This window comes from Amblyraja radiata, chromosome 1 (genome assembly GCF_010909765.2).
Source record: "Amblyraja radiata isolate CabotCenter1 chromosome 1, sAmbRad1.1.pri, whole genome shotgun sequence".
Taxonomy (NCBI): domain Eukaryota; kingdom Metazoa; phylum Chordata; class Chondrichthyes; order Rajiformes; family Rajidae; genus Amblyraja; species Amblyraja radiata.
This window is the reverse complement of record NC_045956.1, coordinates 50,242,410-50,259,687: the sequence shown is the minus strand read 5'-3', so window position 1 is coordinate 50,259,687 and position 17,278 is coordinate 50,242,410.

Below are 17,278 nucleotides of genomic sequence, written 5' to 3'. Positions count from 1 at the left end.
TCATTTCAGCCGCAGGACATCTCTGCAGATGTTGCTCAGAGCAGTGTCTAAGGTCCAACTATATTACCGAACAGGGTGGCAGGGTGGCACAGCGGTGGAGTTGCTGCCTTACAGCTCCATAGACTCGGGTTCGATCCTGACTATGGGTGCTGTCTGTACGGAGTTTGTACGTTATCCCCATGACCGCGTGGGTTTTCCCTGGGTGCTCCAGCTTCCTCCCACACTCCAAAGGCATACAGGTTTGTAGGTTAACTTGGCGTCAGTAAAAATTGTAAATTGTCCCTAGCGTGTAGCATAATGCTAGTGTATGGGGATCGCTGGTCGGCACCAGTGTAGATGGGACATGGTGGCTGGTGTGGGCAAGTTGGGCCAAAGGACTTGTTTCCACACTGTAAGACTCTATGATTCTATGACTCTATGTACACAATGTGGCTATAAGAGCAGGTCAGAGTCTAGGAATTCTACAGTAAATAATTTATGTCCTAACTCTCTATGTACTATCTACAAGGTTCAGAAGTGGCGGCGCTGGGAACGGCTGCGGCTCGCCTGCAGTCCGTTTGTCTTTTACTTTTTTGTGTTGTTTTTTTTTCGTTTTGTCTAGTTACGTTTTTGGTTTTTAGGTTGTGTTTATGTGGGGGGGGGGGGGTGGGGGGTGAAACGGGGCTTGCTGTCTCTCCCTTCGGGGGAATACGACCTTTTTGTCGTATCCCCCTTCTCTGCCTCCGTCTACGCTGAGGCCTAATGGCGGAGCCGGCGACTTCGGGACTCTGGAGGCAGCTGACAGGACTCGCCCTGGGCTCGCTCCCGTGAAAGTGGCCCAGCCCGGGGCTGGAACTGCGCTCTCGTGAGAGCGGCCTGGCGAGGGGCTGAGAAACTCTCCCGTGAGGGGCTATGGCACTCCCGTCGGAGTGGCCCAGCCCAAGGGAGAACGGCGCTCCCGTCGGAGTGGCCCAGCCCGAGGGAGGAACGGCGCTCCCGTCGGAGTGGCCCAGCCCGAGGGAGAACAGTACTCCCGTCGGAGTGGCCCAGCCCGAGGGAGGAATGGCGCTCCCGTCGGAGTGGCCCAGCCCGAGGGAGAACGGTACTCCCGTCGGAGTGGCCCAGCCCGAGGGAGGAACGGCGCTCCCGTCGGAGTGGCCCAGCCCGAAGGAGAATAGTACTCCCGTCGGAGTGGCCCAGCCCGAGGGAGGAACGGCGCTCCCGTCGGAGTGGCCCAGCCCAAGGGAGAACGGTACTCCCGTCGGAGTGGCCCAGCCCGAGGGAGGAACGGCGCTCCCGTCGGAGTGGCCCAGCCCGAGGGAGGAACGGCGCTCCCGTCGGAGTGGCCCAGCCCGAGGGAGGAACGGCGCTCCCGTCGGAATGGCCCAGCCTGAGGGAGAACGGTACTCACGTGAGGGCGATCTGGCTCGGGGCTGGAACGGTGCTCCGGTGGCTGGGACGGCGTTCTGGCGGCGGTGACCTGAGTCTGGGGTTCAGCCGCGGGCCAGCGGCTGTGTGTGCTGGACTGGAGGGCGGCAGCTTCGACCACCCCCGGGCCGCGGTGTTTGAACCGGCCCGTTTGCGGGGTTCGGTGAGCCGCGGGACTGTTTGTACCATCGCCCGGTGGGGAATCGCCTCAGCGCAGAGGGAGAAGAGGAGGGAAGAGACAGTAACCCTAAGATTTTTGCCTCCACCACAGTGAGGAGGTGCTTGGAGGACTCACTGTGGTGGATGTTAATTTGTGTTTATTGTTGTTTATTATTGTATGATTGTATGTATGACTGCAGGCACGAAATTTCGTTCAGACCGTAAGGTCTGAATGACAATAAAGGTATTCAATTCAATTCAATTCAATTCAATTCAATTCAATTCAATTCAATATCAGGAGTGCAATGGAGTCCTCTCCACTTGCCTGGTTGAGTGCAGCTTTAAAAATACTCAAGACGTTCAACATTATGCAAGACAAAGGGTAATTAGAGATGAACAATTAAATGCTGGCTCAGCCTGCTAGATCTACATCCCATATAGTACATAGAGCATAGAAAATACAGCACAAAACAAGCTCTTCATCCCCCAATGTAAGTGCTGAAAGTGATGCTAAATTAATCCAAATCCCTCCATTCCCTGCATATCCAAGCGCCTCATAAATGCAACTATCGTATTCACCTTCTCCATCACCTCTGGCAAGTACTCTCTATATTCTGCCACACACATGAACTTTGCCCTTTACTACCTTAAAGCTATTCCCTCTTGTCCTTGACATTTTCACCCTGGGAAAAGAGTTCTGACCATCTACCCAATCTCATAATTTTACATACTTCTATCAAGTCTCTCCTCCAACTGACGTTCCAACCTCTCCTCATTGGTAATGTCCTCTAATCAAGGCAGCATTCTGAGAAACCTCTTCTGCACTGCCTCCAAAACCTCCATATTCTTCCTGTAATGGGGCGACCATAATTGCACATGAATGGCCTAACCAAAGTCCTATAAATCTGCAGTATGATTTTGTAACTCTTATGCTCAAGGCCCTGACTGATGAAGGAAAGCATACCATATTACTTCTTTACCACTCTATCTACTTGTGTTGCCACTTTTAGGGAACTATGAACTTGAACCCAAAATCTCTCTGTACATCACTGGTATTAGGGGTCTTCTCATTAACTGTAAACTTTCCCCTTCCACTCGACCTTGAAAGAAAGCAAATCCCAATCAGCCTCCTCTGCCTCGAGGACAACTAGTCCAGTCCATCCATTCTCTAGTCATGACTGAAGTAATCCATCCCAGGCAACATTGTGATAAATCCATCTCAGCATCCTCCCCCATACCATCAGGTCCTTCCTATGGTACAGTATGGTGGCGCAGTGAAGAATTACTGGAATCGTTCCAAGAGTTAGGAGATACAGTACAAAGAAAGCCTGAGAAATCTAAACATGATTTTGGAGCAGGGAAGACTGTGAAGCGATGCGATAGACATGTTTTGGACTTTAGAGATGCAGTGTTTTTAGAGACTTCGGCCCACCGAGTCCCAGTCAACCAGTGATCACCCCGTTCACTAACACTATCCAGTACAAACTAAGGACAATATTACAATTTTTACAGAAGCCAATTGATCTACAAACCTGTACGTCTTTGGAGTGTGGGTGGAAATCTGATCACCCGGAAAAAACACACGTGGTTCCAGGGAGAACGTACAAACTCCATACAAACAGCATCCCATAGTCAGGGTCGAACCCATGTCTCCGTTGCTGTAAGGCAGCAAATCTACCGCTGTGCCACTGTGCCACCCACGTTCAAAATAAGTTGATGACAAGTAATTGGCCTGAAACATTACGTCTGTTTCAGATGCTGGCAGATTACCTGAGTGGCATAAGGAGACACAATGGACTGCAGATGCTGGAATCTTGAGCAAAATACAAGTTGCTGGAGGAACTCAATGGGCCAGGCAGCACCTGAGGAGAGAGACACAAGAAACTGCACATCTGTGGATGGAAATGGACAGACGATGTTCCAGGTCAGGAACCTCCCTCAGACTGTTGAAGGGTCCCGACCAGAAACCTCGTCTCCCTATTTCCCTCCACAGATGCCATCTTGCCCGCTGAGTTCCCCAAGCAGTTTGTTTCATAAGCTTATGATGCTGTTGTTTCATTTATTGAATCTTCAATATTTTTCTTTTGCGTTATTATTCATGTTAAATGTTATTTAAAGAGCCTAGTTGGAAGGAAATTGATTCCATTGGAAGAAGGGTTGGGAACCAGAGAACACAGGGTTGTGGTGAAGGAAAGGAAAGTGGTTCAAGAGATGTTGTTAAGCTGGAAAGAGTGCAGAGAAGATTCGCGAAGATGTTGCCAGGACTTGTGAGCCGAAGCAAAAGGGAGATGTTGGGAAGACTAGGACTTTATTCCTTGAGTTCAGTGGGATGAAGGGTGATTTTATGGAGGTTTATTCGATCTTGAGGGGAAAAGATAGGGTGGATGCACAGAGTCGTTTACTCAGCATCGGTGGAGTCAAGGAGCAGAGGACAGAGGTTTAAGGTGAGAGGGGCAAGACATAAACATCTGAGGGGCAACTTTTTCACACACAGAGTGATGGATATATGGAATGAGCTGCCAGAGGAGATCATTGAGGCAGATACTATAACAACATTTGAAACATTTGGTCAGATACATGGACAGGAAAGGTTTAAAGGGATATAGGCCAAATGCAGGCAGGTGAGAGATAGGGCATCTTGGTCAGCACAGGCAAGTTGGGTCAAGGGGCCTGTTTCCATGCTGTATGACTCTATGACTAAGAACATCTTTTTTTAACACACTAAAATGTTAGCCCCGTGGATCATATTACATGAGAGGGTGACAAAGGTAAATTCAACTGCGGCTTTGAAAAGAAAATCTGATGGAATTTTCAAGAAAAGAAAGTGAAAGGCAATGGGGAAAAGAAAGGGGAGGGGAGCTGCATTGCTATTGCAGGGAGCTAACACCGACTTGAAGGGCAGAATGGTCTCCTATTATGCTGTTAGCATTCCATAATTCTATAATCTTGGAATGAGTATGGCACTAATGGTACAGTTGAGCACGTTAACAGTAAAGAATATATTGTTTGAAATTGCAATAAAATAAAATTAAATGAGCCTATTATTCAAAGGCAAAGTTACAGTAAATTTAATGGGATGAGAGCTTTGTTGCTCAATAAATGATATCTACATTTTGCAGCCTTTTTGATGAGTAAGAATAAAATACTGTTTTCATCATCAAGGTTGTTTCTTACGGAGAAAATAGAGATAAAGAGCAACACCCTCTGTGTTCTTTTGTTTGTTTCTGTTGCACATCTGTTTTTGGCAAATTTTTGACTTAACTAGTAACTGAGGAGATTATATCATGTTCTGACTCCCGGGAGTTACCAAGGCGATGGTGTGAGGCAGACGAATTAACCGGCAATGTAGGAGCCAACACACTAATGGGATTTAATAATTTATACCTTGACTCATATTAATTTTCTCTGCCTCACACCACCAGATATAGTAACTTTTCTAAAGCAGCAGCTCAGTAAAATCACCCACACAAACATGATTTGAACCACAATAATAAAATTGATAAGCAGATGATAGACTGAGTGCAAATTGTCTGTAATTGATGACTGTCTGTCTTTTCTGTCCTCTTGGAGCTTGCACCTTCTTTTCTGAAGGTGGTAGCTCGGAATGAAATAAATCACTCAGCTGCCTCATGATCGCAGTTGCAATCATTCACATGCGATGCTGTATGGAGAGAGTTGACAAGATGATAGAAAAGGAAGGGGCATCACAACCCCATTCTTATCGAATCTCCACATAACCAGATCCTTGAACGGGCATTTCTGCGTAGCACGATTACAATCACATTACATTGCAGAGTGGTCCATTACTAAGGACAATGCCAACACAGTAAAGAAACGCTTGAGTGAAACATAACAAGGGGTGGGGGTGAATGTGGTCGATGGGTTGTGCATGAAGTCGCAGGAAGGTTTTGATAAGACAACATACTATCGCAAGGTTTAAGAAACATTTAGACAGGTACATGGCTAGGATAGGCTTAGCGGGATTTGGGCCATATGCGGGCTAGTAGGACGAGTGTAGGTGGGGCATGTTGATCGGTGTGGGCAAGTTGGACTGAGGGACCTGTTTCCACACTCTATGACTCTACTAAAACACAAGCAATTATTGTTGAAGACTAAAGAATGTGCAGAGGGTTATCAATTTTGATTATATTAACTGAAAGTGAGAAAACTGAGAATAAGGCTATTAGGCTGTGTAATGATTGAAGCTGACACCATCTCAACATTTAAACTAAATTAGACAGTCCATTGAAGTTGTAAAGAATAAATGGAATTTGAACTAGAAATTCAAAAGTAAGACACAAAATGCTGGAATAACTCATCGGATCAGGTAGCATCCCAGGAGAAAATGTTGTGTTTTGCCTTGGTAAACTAGCATCCGTCGTTCCTTGTTTCTACATTCCGCCTGCTCCCCTGGGTTACTCCAGCATTTTGTGTCTTTCCTTGGTAAACGACCAGCTGCTGTTTCATGTTTCTAAATTTAAAAGTGTATTTCTTTAACCTTAGGAAGTCCCAAAGTGTTTTACAGGTATGAAATACTTTTTATTTGTGGTACTTTAGTAAATACAGTAGGCAATTTGGAAACTTAAAAAACAAAATGGATAAAGGGCCATTTACAAGATGGCGACGGATGGAGGAGAGGATCGGTGCCACGAGGACCACTGGCCTTTAAGGCCAAGATAAGACTGCACTCTTAAGAACTTTGAGACTATGCTGGCACCAGAAATGTGGCGACCCTTTGTGTACTGCCTTGGTGAAGTCTACTATTACACTACAATCATTGCACCTTTGTACTTATCTATGAATATGCATATCTATCGTATGATTTTTACTGTGCCTAGATTTATAGGTACATATGACAATAAAGTACCATCACCATCATCAGCAGGCCCACCTACGGATGCTAGTTTACCCAGGCAAGACACAATATTTTCTCCTGGGATGCTACCCGATCCGATGAGTTACTCCAGCATTTTGTGTCTCACTTTTGAATTTCTAGGTTTAATTCCATTTACCCTTTACAACAGTAGGCCGACCTACTGACTTGCGGCGGAGAGGCATGCACTGTGGACATAGAAACATAGAAAATAGGTGCAGGAGTAGGCCATTCGGCCCTTCGAGCCATTCAATATGATCATGGCTGATCATCCAACTCAGTATCCTGTACCTGCCTTCTCTCCATATCCCCTGATCCCTTTAGCCACAAGGGCCACATCTAACTCCCTCTTAAATATAGCCAATGAACTGGCCTCAACTACCTTCTGTGGCAGAGAGTTCCACAGATTCACCACTCTCTGTGTAATTCCACAGATTCACCACTCTCTGTGTAGTGCAGACGATCTCCACAGAGGCACAGATGTGGCACTGGCTGTGGCAAAGCGATGGCAGAACGTCAACTGACACAGGAGCGAACGAACCATCTTCATCATCAAAAAAATGAACGATCAATTCATGCGATTTTCACTTGATGTTTATTGAGAGATACGTATTGACTAAAACGTATGGACAACACCCTTATACTCTTCTTTTCCATGGTCTTTTTAATTATATCCATCCATGTTTATGCCACAAATTAACTTTGTATGTTGCTGGTATGTAAGGCTCAGCAGCGATGTATTGCAACTTGTGCCATCTCTTTGTGCCGCTACTCTGCCTCGTGAACTAAACACTGAGAACGAACCTGTATCTCGCACTGTGCTGTTCCACTGAAAGCCACTGAGTAGGGAGTGATCAATACTGCAATAAAATGCTTCAAAGACATCAATTAAAAATAGAGGATTAAGTTGTAAATCATTGTCAGAATATTAAAGTCCATGTATTACACAACCTTTGGAGATTAACTACCTACTGTTTTCCAGTACATGTGCTTTTCTAACTCTACACAAATTCTGTAATCTACTCCCTAAAATCCAAGTAGTCCATTGGGAATAGATTAAAAAAAAACAAGGGAACTGATTTTAGTCAGGGAAGCTGACAAGTTGCATTGATCAGCTACTTAATCACAAAACACTTTAGTCTTACATCAATCAATTATTTATTAAATGTCTTACCCCCGTAGTGTCTTAATAATAAATAACAGGCATCCAGGAATGAAAGTCAATGCTATCCAGCCCTGGCTTGGTGGCTTGGTTATTGGGTTTACAGTGGAGACCATCCAGGGTTAATGGTAGGTTAGGTGGCAATGAGAGCACAGGTTACAGTTGAACTCTGACAATGCTTTGTCCGCAGGAGCAAGACATCTTTGCAGAGCATGTCAGCAGCACTATAACATTGAAAGCCTGCTTTAGAATCATTAAAAATTCACTTCATTCCATAGTTACTTGAAAACAAAAGGAGAACCAATTTTAAACTACACTAGATATATTATATGCAGTCTGGTCAGCTGATCATAGGAACGGCGTGATTGTATGGGGGAGGGTGTACTGGAGATTCACCTGGATGTCTGAAGAAGGATCCTGATCTGAAATGTCGCCTGTCCATTCCCTCCACAGATGCTGCCACGGAGTTCCTCCAGCACTTTCTGTTTTTCTTACGATGCCAGCATCTGCAGTTCCTTGTGTTGTCACCAGGAAATCACTTGGGATATGAAGACTTTAGCTATGTGGAGAAATTGGAAAGGCTAGATTTATTTTCTCTGGCGTGAAGGAGGCTGAGGGTGGTATATAAAATTACGAAAGGCATAGATAGGGTAAATAGTTAGAATCCCTTTCCCATGACAAGGGTATTCAAAAGCAAGAGGGCTTAGGTTTCAGGTGAGAGGAAGGATTTTTAAAGGGCATCTGAAGGGTAGGTTTTTCACAGTGTTTGATATCAATTTTGATTAGTAGGACTGGATGTTACAATCCTTTATGCCCCTGTTAGGAAACCTGAACGGAAACCTCTGGAGACTTTGCGCCCCTCCCAAGGTTTCCGTGCGGTTCCCGGAGGTTCCCAGAGGTTTTTGTCAGTCTCCCTACCTGTTTCCACTACCTGCAACATCCGGCAACCACCTGCAACCTCCGGGAACCGCACGGAAACCTTGGGTGGGGCGCAAAGTCTCCAGAGGTTTCCGTTCAAGTTTCCTAAGTGGGACAGGGGCATATAACTGACACCCGCCCGGTATTCTTGGGGGTGACCACAAGGTGATTTTGCTACCAATCAGACACATCTTCAGTTGTGTACCTCAACGTCACTGGGTGTTTCGGCCTTTTATCACAAGACACCCTCAGTCGAGGCAGGCCCACCGCAGGGTGATCAGCCCTGGGTGTGTGTCTTATGGTTAGCCTCTAGATGGTCACATGGCAGCCCAGACAGCATCTTTTCTCTTCAGTCACAGCCAGTGACTGCTCCATTCTACTTTTCCCCCTCCATCTTCCTCTCTACCGCTGACTGTGGCTGGTTGGGCTCTGGACCCGTGTCCATTGGTGGGACAGTACTTGGTTGAGCTTTGCCTGGGGTGCTAATACCCTGTGGACTGTGGTGGTTAACCTGCCACTGGGCTTCACTCGACTGATTTGGCCCACCTCTTAGAAAGTAATGGTCAATGCAAGGCCCCACACCAAGCTCTCCCAGGCACTTCTCCCTGTCCTGGTGGATCTTGAGACCCTTCTCTGATGTTATCTTTTCCCAGCCACAGATGCAGCTTCGTAGCTTATGTCCTGCCGGGGCTGCTGCTCTGTCAATTCTTGTGCTAGTTGTAATATTCATAGTCGATTCCTTCCTTAGCAATGTAAGGGTGGATCCAAAACGCTGATTAGCGATGGATCTTGCTGGCATGAGGAGCTAGCCCATGCCAGCCCCGGTGGGGTCTATTCCCTCCGGTCAGCAGTCTCTCCAGCTCGTCACTGGAATATGCTGCAAGTGCAGCTGGTGGAATTAGATAAGATTTATACAGGTTTAAGAGACAATTAGACAGACACTTAAATAGGCAAGATATCGAAGGATATGTTTCTAATTCCGTCAAATGAGATTAGTGCAGGTGGGCAAAAAGGTCAACATGGGATGTGGTTGGCCAAAGGTCAAAGGTCCTGTCTCTGTGCTGTACAACACTATGACTTTATTATAATTGTATGGGTCTTTAACAATGAAGGCATTTTTGTAAGTTAAATGGAAGTGTAGTAAAATTTTAGTGAGCTGGGAATGATTACTAATGCCATTACATGAATTGGACATTACTGATACAATTCAGTTCTATTTAATTGATTGATGTCAAGCATTTCATAAAAGATAAATGGTAACAAAAAATCTTTGGTTTGTTGTGAAATATAACAACCAGAGAGCAATCGCTAACTATCAGACTAAATGCAAGAGAACATGCAAAGATGAGAACAGTTGCTGGATATTTAAGAAATCTGAAGAAGGGTCCTATCCCGAAACGTAACCTATTTTCCAGGGATACTGGCCGACCTGCTTAGTTACACTGCACTTTACGTCCGTTTTTGTTAACCAGTTTCTGCTGCTAGATATTCACAACTGGTTAGTCAGTTACTGAAGAAAAAGTTATGGGTGATATCATCATTGGAATCCAATAACTCATGGAATACCTGGGAGTTTATCTGGACAGTAAACTGGACTGGTCCAGGAATGCTGAGGCCTAATAATAATAATAATAATAATAATAATAATAATAATAATAATAATAATAATAATAATAATAATAATAATAATAATAATAATAATAATAATAATTATTATTATTATAATAATATATTTTATTGTCATTGCACATAAGTGCAATGAGATTTGGTATGCAGCTTCCATCAGATGTCATAACTTAAATAACTAATAAAATTTAGATTTAGATACCCCGAGAACATGGTTTGTAAAAAGAACATTAAAACAGTCAAAATAGTCAAAATAGTAAAAACAGTCAGTAAAACAGTCAAAACAGTCAAAACAGTACAAGAAGGGACAGAGCCGGCTGCACTTTTTGAGCAGGCTATGCTCCTTCAACGTCTGCAGTAAGATGCTGCAGATGTTCTACCAATTAGTGGTAGCCAGTGCCATCTTCTTCACTGTTGTGTGTTGGGGCAGCAGGGCGAAGGCCACGGACGCCAACAGGATTAACAAACTCATCAGGAAGGCTGGCGGAGTTGGAGGCAGAGTTGGATTCATGGGGGGTGGTCTTGGAGGGGAGGATGCTCCTCAAACTGCGGAGCACCTTGGACAATGCATTTCACCCCCTCCATGACACACTGGTCAATCTGAGGAGTACCTTCAGCAAGAGTCTGGTTCCACCAAGATGCAGTACAGAACGCCACAGGAGATCCTTTTTCCCTGTGGCTATCAAACTTTACAACTCCTTCCCCTTGTGTCGTGGGATAGACTGAGACTGACCCTCTGCCCCCTCCCCAATCTTGGCACATCCCCCATTCTTTCCACTCGTCACTTTAATTTCATGTTTCATGTATCTTGTGATTTTATGACTGTTGGCCGAGCAATTTCCCTCCTGGGATAAATAAAGTTCTATCGTTTCGTATCATAATAACATTATCCTACATTTTTCACTTAAAGACGATTGTGTGTTTATCGTAATATGAAGCTACTGTATCACCAAGCCACACACAAATGTCTAACAATCACTCTGGGCTCTTTCATGTGCTAACTGACCTCTGAACCATCTGATAAAGTAGGCAGTAACCCAGACCTGCTGTGCCCATTATATTGGTAAAGGCTGAACGAAATTGGTGTGACGTGCCCATGTTTACAGCAGGCACTATAGGGTAACAATCAGCTTAATGCCGACTTCATATTTGGACATGGAGGCCTGACTGAGGCTTTTCACCTCAAGGCCAGTTTCCTCAAAGATAGTCAATGCTGGCTGCACTCAATAAATTCAGAAAGGGTTGCTGGTGTCCTCTACCAAAAAGGGAAAGATTCATAAATGAAGAGTGCGGAACTCGAAGGACCAAGATTGTTCTGTTCAACACCTAATTCCTTAAACGTGGCTGGCATCCAGCCATCTTCCCAGCATCTTTCTGATAAAATACAGCCCTGTTTCTATTTTAGATTTTAGTCTTTAGGCTTTCGACTTTAGAGATGCAGTGCGGACCACCGAGTCCACACTGACTTGCGATCATCCCAAACACTAACACTATTCTATACACTAGAGACAATTTTACACCTTACCGAAACCAATTAACCAACAAAGCTGCACGTCTTTGGAGTGTTGAAGGAAACTGGAGCACCCCGGAAAAAACAACGAGGTCACGGGGACAATATACAAATGCCGTACAGACAGCACGCATTGTCAGGCTCGAACCCGGGTCTCTAGCGCCGTAAGGAAGCAACTCTATCGCTGCTCCACTGTGCCGCACCAAACTGCTATCTTTCCTAAGCTAGTACTGCCTCCACTGCTCTCCTGCCCCAACATCTGCTAACCAACTCTCCCGCCTGCATCTTCCTGCCAAATACCATGCCATTCGCCTTCTTACTGACCTAACCAATTACTCCCACATTCCAATTCAGACCCAACATTGAACGCTGTGGTTGATTATTTAGACTCTTTTTCATTGGAGGTGAATTTTTTCAGGACATTATGTGGTGTGTCTGTTATTGCCATTTATCAGCTCTTTACTGAAGTTGAAACAAGGAACTACAGATGCTGGTTTACCAAGAAAAGACATAAAATGCTGGAGTAACTCAGCGGGTCAGGTAGCATCACTAGAGAACATGGCGAGGTGACATTTTGGGTTGGGACCCTTCGTCAGACCTCACAGAACTCCTATCAAAGATCTCATAGACCTCCCATTGCCTCGGTCTTATTGCATCCATCCGTAGAGCATGGAACAGTACAGCACAGGAATTTACCCTTTGGCCCACAATGTCTTTGCTGAACATAACACCAAGTTAAACTAATCTCTGCTGCCTGAATGTGATCCAAACCCCTGCATTTCCTGCATATACATGTACCTATCTAAAAGCCTCTTTTATATCTGCTTCCACTGCCACTATTCTATCTACTACCTCCATCACCACCCCTTGCAGAGTATTCTATGCACCCTCAACCCTCTTTTGTGAAAAACTTACCCCGCACATCTCCATTACATTTGCCCCTGTGACTGTAAAGGTATGCCTTTGACATTTCCCCCCATCCCGAGGAAAAGGTTCTGACTGTTCACTCTAGTATGCTTCTCATAAGTTTATATATTTCTATTGGGTCGCCCACTGGTGTTGGATGTTCCAGAGAAAGCAATCAAAGTCTGTCCAATGTCTCCTTATAGCTAATATCTTCTAATCTAGGCAGCAACCTGATCAACCTTTTCTGCATCCTCTCGAAAATCTCCACATCCCTCTTGCAATGGCGTGCTGGAGCTATGGACTGCTTCACTCACTTAAGAGTTGCAAATGGCATTGAAACATCAGATACATCCCATTTCTGACTTTATGTTGGAGATAAGACCATTGACTGAGTGCCTTCCATTTGTGTACGTCTTTGATACAAGTCAAGATAAAAATGGATTTCACTGCTGAGAAATAAATTTTGGGCAAGGTTGTAAGGCTGTGTTTAAAGATGGAGAGAATAATGGTGTTTGAGTGATATGGTTGGACTATAGTATAGGATTTCATTGTGTGGGCCTAAGATAATGTTAACACATTTATTAAGTTCGGAGCAAAGGAAGATAGATCCTTTTAGCTTTAAAGTTAAGCATTTAATTTGGATAATTGTCTATAATTTTTCAAGACATTTTTCTGATCAATATAGAAACACACACTGAAAGGTAATTCAATTATGCATGATTAGCATATTGAAAGATATCATAAACTTAAAGCTTCACGAAATTAGCTGCACATCGTTCTAATTTTATTGCAGTAGTCCTGCATTATTGTGTGGAGTTGGTACATGCAATGTTGAGATGCTCCTACATGAACTCTAGATTGAAATTCTGATTGTTTTCTATATTTCCAGTGGCTGGTGTAAACAGCAGAGTGACCTGACTGACTGTGAATAGAAACTCTGTGACTATTTTCACTCAAAAAATGGAAATTACTGTTTTACAAAAGAGAAATCTTCAACACATATCATTGGACGGCAGTATATTCTATGAATCTTAATGCATGGTTCATTAAAATAAAATTACATTACAATTATGATTAATTAGATTAAACTTATGAAACTGTGTATTAGTTGCCTCAGAAAAAAAAGAATGATGGATGACGAAGCCTGGTGATAAGTGAAGAAAGCGACCAAACTAAATTGAATGTGTATTCATCCGTTCTCTCTTCATAAGTAATGATAAATTGAGCATGTCACATTTAACAATGGATGTCTGGTTTTAAATACAATCTCCACTTCTGGTTGTTAATGCACAGTGGCAGGGATCACAGTGTATGTCTCCGGCCAAGTCTAAAATTTGCCCTTGCTTCCTTGTTTATGTACCCGTACAAAATTGTATTAGTGTGAAAGAATTTAGCCACAGACAATGTGTAAGACTGGAATTGCCAAGAACAAATAGAAAAATGCTAACTTAATACATTGACATGAATTGGACATGTACCTGGTTTAAATGTGCTATGAACTGTAGTGAAATTTAAAATATATTATCTGATCTCCCATGACGTTGGTCAGTTTTGAGAATAACTTAGAATAAAAAGGGATATACAACCATCCATGGGTCACATGTACAAAGAGGATAGGCAGCTAATTGTAATTATTCCATGTTACATTTGTGGAGTTCAACTATCCTACCATTAGTCCAGGCTGCTTAATCTTCTCAAGAGCATCCTTGCTGAATACAGGCAAAACACTTGGATTCTGTATATGTGTGGTGTGAACCAGAAGGCAAAAAGTTGATATGTTTTATTAATATAATTAGCCTGCAACAGGCTAGGTCTTTTTTCCGTGTAGCTGCAGTTCAAAGTAGAGATTTGATTGTGGATGGGTGAAAAAGACATCCCGGTATAAATAAGTAGGACATGGTTCGTCCTAATGTAAATGATGACTGCTTCTTGGATTAACTGTGGCCACTTGGTGGAGACAGGGATGAGCAGAGTGGCTATGCTGTTTTCTGTATGCTCACAATGTGAATAACTGCACAGTAAATCCAATCTACAATGAGCCATATTTCTATTTGTCATGTTTAATGGATAATAAAAAAATATTCAGGATATTTTATGTCACCAGAATGCAGAGCATACAATGAATGTTTACAAATTAATTAAGCACAAAGTAAAATTTAATTTTGGGGTCTGTACATGTTTGTGTGATTAATGATAGACTATGGTAAAATCCCATCCATAGCTTCTTCCGAAGGCGGCAGAAGTCGATGAACAGCAGAGAGACAGAGGAGCGAGAAGGATTTGATGAAGTTGAACAGGTTTTATCGCTTAAAGTCTGCTTCATTGTTTCATCAGTGCACGTGACTGTAGTGTGTGTGATAGTCCATGGTGCATGTTAAAATCAAGTGACAACAATCTTACAGTGAGCTCCATGTAACGGATACTTGGAATTAAACGCTACAACAAAGATTTCTGACTGGCTCTGTATCTTACATTTGTCTGCATCTAATGTTTTATTTGTGGTTTTTTTTAATGCTTCCCTAAAACAGGAATATATTTTGTTGGCCATTAATAAAATGGACACCTGCTGGTAAATTGTGTTTGACAATGTACCCCTAGTCACTGAAATGGCTCACTGTATCATCACCCACTAGAAGCTATGATTGTTGAATTACAGTACTTCAGATGGTTTTAGTGTAAAATCCATTGCACCGCTGTTTTAAATCTTGCACAGCGGTCATTTATTCACCCTGCACATTCATCTGTCCTCTGCAGGTCTCTGGGGACAAGTTTGAAAAAGCTATTCTTTTCTTCCAGAAGGCTATTAGACCCATCTTCCAATGACCGTGGTCTAGCTTCATGGAAAGTGCTCCTTAATGGTGGAGATGTACTTCAGTAATGCCACGCAGGCCACTTTTCAAGTAACATTTCACAGTATTGATTCGAGTTTAGTCCATAAATAGAGGCAAGGTAACCATTCCAGAAATTCCCCGCCTGTGGGAGATGTGCCTTCCACAGGCTGAGTTGATGGTTAAGTAAATGCTTCCTTCACCTCTCTCTAAATAAAAGGAAATTTAATTGATAATTTATTCATTTCAGTTCACGGCAAGCGATAAAACAAAAACAAAGCCTCAGCTCCTTTCTTGCTTTCAGCCCTGCCCATAGCAAGTAGGAAAGCAAGCAACATGTCTGAAGAAGGGTCTCGATCCGAAATATCACCTATTCGTTTTCTCCAGAGATGCTGCATAATTGGTGAGTTACTCTAGCTTTTTGTTCCATTAACACGTTATTCCCTATTGCAAGAGAGTTGGAATAAGGAAGAGTCAGGAAGCGATGACACAACTTAATGGGAAAGGGGGTAAAATAAAATTGGCTTTGTGTAGGATTAATTTAAACGGGTGCCTGATGGTTGGTGTGAACCCAATAGGCTGAGGGGCCGGTATTTGCACTGCAAGGCTCTGTGGCTTTGTCTGCAAGGAAGTTGTTGAAAACACTTCTGGATTATAATCTTGAACCATATAAGATTGTTAAGGGCTAGGACACGCTAGAGGCAGGAAACATGTTCCCGATGTTGGGGGAGTCCAGAACCAGGGGCCACAGTTTAAGAATAAGGAATAAGTGGGGGGCGCCATCTTGGGGCACGGCTGCCTAGCCAGCAGCTGTCCGTCTTTTTCACTCTTTTCCTTAATTTTTAGTGAGTTTTGTGTTTTGTTTTTAGGTCTAGACTTTTTTTATGTGGGGGGAGGGGGGGGGGGGGGAAGGGGGAAACTACTTTCTAGGTCCCTACCTGGTCGGAGAGGCAGCTTTTCTCCAGGCTGCACCGTTGACCCGTCCTCGCGGCCTACCAGCGGGCTTGGAGCGGCGTTTTCCTGTGGGACTGCCCAGCACCTTCGGCTTCGGTGGCGGCACAACGCTGGAGCGCTACCGCGGAGCGGAGCGGGCGATGCCTTGCCTGGGTCGCCGCGCTGGAGCTCCGGTGAGCTGAGACCGCCAAGAATAACATCGCGGAGCTGCGGGTCTGTGGAGCGGGCAGCTGCGGGTGGCAGCGCTGTCTTTAACATCGGGAGCCTGGGTTCTCTCGATGAGATCGCCAATGGTGGAGCTCCAACCGTCGCGGCCTTGTCGGCTTCGGAAGCCGCGGGCTCTGGTAAGGAAGCGGCCGTTCCAGGTGTCCCAAGCCGCTGTGAGGACTCTCCCGACGCCGGAGCAACAGCACCCGGCGAGAACAGCCTGGAACATCGGGCCTCCGTAGAGGCAACTGTGGAGGCCTCAATAGGCCCGATTATGGGTGAACTGGGGTTGGGGACTGGACATTGTGCCTTCCCTCATAATGGAAACCATTGTGGGGGGATGTTTTTATGTTAAAGATTCTTATTGTTCCGTTTCCAAGATGGCTGCCGGAAGGGAGAATGAATGCTGGCGCGATTAGCTGCCGCTGCTCTCTCTTTGAATTGTGTATTGTTGATGTCTTTACTATTTATTTTAATTTTTTTAATTTTTTTGTTGTTTTTTTTTTGTTTTGTTTCATTCCGCTTACATGTTTTGTAATCTGTTTACTAAATTTTGTAAGGTGTCCTTGAGAGTCCTTGAAAGGCGCCCATAAGTATAATGTATTATTATTATTATTACTTTTTCTCACAGAGAGTGGTGAGTCTGTGGAATTCTCTGCCTCAGAGGGCGGTGGAGGTGGGTTCTCTGGACGCTTTCAATAGAGAGTTAGATAGGGCTCTTAAAGATA